Below are 5,308 nucleotides of genomic sequence, written 5' to 3'. Positions count from 1 at the left end.
TTCAGCGATCTGGTGTAGTTTGTATCGTGTGGAAACTATAATTTCTCAGAAAGATTAAAGGAACCAACCTGGCATGTCAGTCGGACAAGGAATTCAAGTGCTTTCTAGAACTTCATCTTAACACTGCTTTTCTTTCTGTTGGCGTTGCTCTGGGGCAGGCTTTCCTCACATGTTATCCCTAGGTGCTCGGAGCCTTGTGAAATGGGGAAATAACTCCTTCCTCACAGAGCTGTGGGGAAGACAATTAAAGGAGATAATGTGTGGCAAGGGTTAATTCTTTCTGTTCAGATAAGGTATGTCATTTCTGTCTCCTGCTGGGACCCTGACTGGTACAGTGAAGTAAATATTGTTGGGGTATCACACTGCAGCTCTGTGCTCGGACAATTCTGGGACCTGTGCGAGGTTTCCCAGATGGAGAACGGATTCTGCTGAGAGGAGATTGAAGCTGAGACAGCAGACGAGGGTATGGACCATGTCTTTTTCCTCTGGCTGCTTTGGAGATTTAATCTTTTTCAGTGGATTTGAGCAATTTAATGATGATGTCTCTGCAGATTTCTCGCCGTGCCCTGCACGAAGTGCACGTGCATGACGGTCTTTGAGCCCCGTACTCTGGCCCGTGCTTTGTGTCTGAATTAAAGACTTACAGGAGACAAAAATCAACAGGAAGATAGAATTCCTTTGTTCACATGAGAAAACGGAGAACACGACACGAGCGAAGGCATGAAGACTGGAAAGTGGAGGGTGCTCATAGGAGGACAGCATATTAGGGCCAGGACACTCTCTCCCTGGGGCTGGCCCTGGGAAACCCACTTCCAGAGCACGAGAGAGAGAAACAAACCAGGTGTTTCAGAAATTGTTTTATGTGATTTGTTAATAAAAGAATTTATTAATTCTTTATTAATAAAGAGGAAAAACCCTTTCCTGATTTCTGGCATCATAGGTTCATTTTGCCTGCTTTGGGACTCTATGTCCCATGTGGAATCACATGGCAGATAATCCTGTGTGTCCGGCTTCTTCCATGCAACATCAGGTGAGCAATCTATGCCGCCCATTTGGGGGAGGACCAAAGCTGGCTGTTGGAGGTGATGAACTGGCTTAGCCTGACTTTGTAGAGTGGAGGCAAAAAAACTGATTTAATGAGCCTGATCCAGTGATACAACACCTGGGCCAAACAGCCATCGACTAGAACATCGTGTTTCACCATGAGCTGTTTACCTGGTGAGTTCACAAATTAGAGGACGAAATAAAAGGATTTGAAAAACAACCTTACTGCAGCCAAAGGAAGAAGCGCTGTGGGTGTTCTGATCACCCAAGTCAACTATCCTTCCCTGTACCCTGGCGAGATGGGAGGGACCAGATCTGGGTGAAGGTCTGGATGGGGGGAGAGAGAGATGGAGGGAGGGAGGGAGAGATGCTGGAGCCAGGAACACCGGTGTCATAAGGGAGTCAGGGTGGAAGGAGCAGTGGACGATTCTCTCAATAGATGCTGAAAAAGCATTTGGCAAAATACAGCATCAATCCTTAATAAAAGCCCTCAACAAAGTAGGTTTAGAGGGAACATACCTCAGCATCACAAAGGTCATTTAAGAAAGATCCACAGCTAATATCATCCTCAATGGGGAAAAACTGAGAGCCTTTCCCATAAGGTCAGGAAAAAGGCAAGGATGTCCACTCTCACCATTACTATTTAACATAGTATTGGAAGTCCTAGCCTCAGCTATCAGAGAACAAAAAGAAAGAAAAAACATCCAAATCAGCAAGGAAGAATTCAGACTTTCACTGTTTGCAAATGACATGATATTCTATGTAAAAAATTCAGAAGACTCCACGAAACAATTTCTAGAACTATTACATGAATTCATCAAAGTCGCAGAATGTAAAATAAACATGCAGAAATCTGTTGTATTTCTATACACCAGTAGTGAAGCGGCAGAAAAAGAATCAAAGAATCAGTCCCATTTGGCAATTGTACCAAAAATAGTAAAACCCCTAGGAATAAAACTAAAGCGATAAAAGATATATACTCTGAAAACTATAGAAAACTTATGAAAGGAATTGAAGAGGACACAAGAAGTCGAAAAACATTCCATACTCATGGATTGGAAGAACAAATATTGTTAATATGTCTATACTACCCAAAGCATCTACACATGTAATGCATTCCTTATCAAAATACCACCAGCATTTTTCACAGAACTAGAAAAAACAATCCAAAAATTTGTATGAAACCACAAAAGACCCCACATAGCCAAAGCAATTCTGAAAAAGAACAACAGAATTGGAGGCATCATGATTCCAGATTTCAAGCTATATTACAAAGCTGTTGTCATCATGACAATATGGCACTGACACAGAAATAGACAGATAGATCAATGGAACAGAAAACAAAACCTAGAAATGGACCCACTACTATATAGTGAACTAATCTTTGACAAAACAGGAAAGAATAGCCAATGGACAAAAGACAGTCTCTTAAACAAATGCTGTTGGGAAAACTGGACAGCAACATGCAGAAGTATGAAACTGGACCATTTTCTTACACCATACACAAAAATAAATTCCAAATGGATGAAAGACCTAACTGTGAAACAGGAAACCACCAAATCCTAGAGGAGGACATAGGCAACAACCCCTTTGACTTTGTCTATAGCAACTTACTAGACTCGTTGCTGAAGGCAAGGGAAACAAAAGCATAAATGAACTATTGGGACTAAGATAAAAACCTTTAGCAGAGCAAAAGAAACAACAAAACTAAAAGACAGGGTATGGAATGGGAAAAGATATTTCCAAATAACTTATCTGATAAAGGGTTAGTATCCAAAATCTGTAAAGAACTTATCAAACTCAACACCCCAAAAACAAATGACCAAATTAAAAAATGGGTGGAAGACATGATTAGTCATTTTCTCCCTGAAGACATCCAGATGGCTAAGAGACACATGAAAAGATGCTGAACATCACTTATCATTAGGGAAATACAAACCAAAACCATAATGAGATACCACCTCACATCTGTCAGAATGGTTAAAATTAACAATGCAAAAAACAACAGGTGTTGGTTAGGATGCAGAGAAAGGGGACTCTCTTGCACTGTTGATGGGAATGCAAAGTGGTGCAGCCAGTCTGGAGAACAGTATGGAGACTCCTCAAAAAGTTAAAAATAGAAGTATCTGATGACTCAGGAATTGTACTAGTAGGTATTTACCCAAAGGATACAAAAATACAGGTTCAAAAGGGTACATGCACCATGATGTGCAGCATTATCAACAATAACCAAACTATGGAGAGTCCAAATGTCCATTAACTGATGAATGGATAAAGAAGTATATATATATATATATATATATATATACACATACATATATATATACACACACACACACACACACAGGCACACGTGCTCACACACACACACTTACACACACAATGGAATATTACTTGGCCATCAAGTAGAATGAAATCTTGCCATTTGCAATGATGTGTATGAGCTAGAATGTATTATGCTAAAGGAAGTAAGCCAATGACAGAAAAACAAATACCATATGACTTCACTCATATGTGGATTTTAATGAACAAAACAGATGAACATATGGAAAGGGTGTAAAAAAGAAGAGAGGTAAACAAACAACAAGAGGCTTAATGATAGAGAACAAACTGAGGGTTTATGGAGGACGGTGGGGGGGTGAATGGGCTAGATGGGTGATGGGTATTAAAGAGGACACTTTTTGTGATGAGTGGTGGGCGTTGCATGTAAGTGATGAATCACTGAATTCTACTCCTGAAACCAATATTGCACTCTATGTTAACTAAAATTTAAATAAAAAGTAAAAAAAAATTAACAAACTACAGACCTATACAATAACATGGATTTTCAGAGAAAATCAGTCTCTAGACTCTAATGTATTCAGTCCCTTTCCTGGCCCTTGAGGGTATCCCTAAGGGAGGAAAAAATAGAGGACAGATGACTTGGTCTAATCTTGTGACCTGCACCTCCAGAAATACATAGTAATACTTGTTTTTTGTTTGTTTGTTTTTTTAACGTTTATTTATTTTTGGGACAGAGAGAGACAGAGCATAAACGGGGGAGGGGCAGAGAGAGAGGGAGACACAGAATCAGAAACAGGCTCCAGGCTCTGAGCCATCAGCCCAGAGCCTGACGCAGGGCTCGAACTCCCGGACCGCGAGATCGTGACCTGGCTGAAGTCGGAGGCTTAACCGACTGCGCCACCCAGGCGCCCCAGTAATATTTGTTTTAAATACTCATGTGTTTTGTATCTTTAAACAAACATCTAATTAAAGGGCTTTTTTCTGGTATTGTGCCATATAAGAATAATTTGCTTTAGGTGTATGATACTTGTGATTGTCTTGAAAGGAACAGGAAGGTGAGCTGGCCTGCAGCAGACACCCCAGACCCAGTAATCTCTTGGGGCTCATTACAGGATTGAAAATGAGTGATGCACTCTCACTTCATTTGAAGTGTTTGTGCTGATGGATTCATTTCAAATGTATATATATTTCCTAAGTACTTATTTAGGACCTCATGTGTGTAAGCCACTGTGCTAACACTGCAAAAGATTGGAAGAGTACTAGGACTATTGAATTATGATCTAAAAAAATTTATGGGTCAAAAATAACTACTAATAAAGGCCATTTGTGACCCCCAAAATAAATAAAATACAGTGTTTCAAACGAGTGAGCATTTCTACCCTTTTCAAGGTAATTAGGAAATGCATCATAAAAATCTTTGAAGAAAGGGCACCATTTCAATTGTAATGAAGATGGGTGCACTTGGGGAAGCATTCTTTGTGGAGAGACCATATAAACAAAACCGTGTACCTGAGAAGGTGTTCACAGGCTTTCAGTAACTCATTTTGGTGATAACACTGAGTCTATAAGAATTGTGGAGGAAGAGAATGCAGAGATAAATCAAGATTTTCTTGGATGGACCTTAAATAATGCCATGGTGAGATACTGCAGGGATATATACACACACACACATACACACACATACACATACACACACATTTAAGATGTTTATTTTTATTCCCACCTGAGGTCATTAATGTTAGGTCATATATAACTGCTAAAATTTTTGAATGCTGATCAACACATAGCAAATATGTAATCTGAACAAGAAAGATAAATAGATTTACATGTGTTTACATATCATGTAATATATACATATAAAGAAGAAATAAACATGGATATGTGTATAGAGAGTTCGCTTCTTTTGAAATTCATATTCTGTATTTATTTAATGTTTATTTATTTTTTAATATGAAATTTATTATCAAATTGGTTTCCATAC

General features: G+C 39.2%; 1 non-coding gene across 1 annotated transcript; it reads left to right on the top strand.

Moving 5' to 3' along the window:
• The first annotated feature begins 1,077 nt into the window (after positions 1-1,077).
• Positions 1,078-1,149, top strand: LOC121036560 (small nucleolar RNA SNORD57). The gene has a single exon (XR_005793390.1). It is a non-coding gene; the product is annotated as a small nucleolar RNA SNORD57 (small nucleolar RNA).
• Positions 1,150-5,308: the final 4,159 nt, after the last annotated feature.

This window comes from Herpailurus yagouaroundi, unplaced genomic scaffold (assembly GCF_014898765.1).
Source record: "Herpailurus yagouaroundi ecotype Mexico unplaced genomic scaffold, PumYag 162, whole genome shotgun sequence".
NCBI classification, from domain to species: Eukaryota; Metazoa; Chordata; class Mammalia; order Carnivora; family Felidae; genus Herpailurus; species Herpailurus yagouaroundi.
Note: the sequence above shows the minus strand (reverse complement) of the source record. Positions and strands in the feature narration are given on the sequence as shown.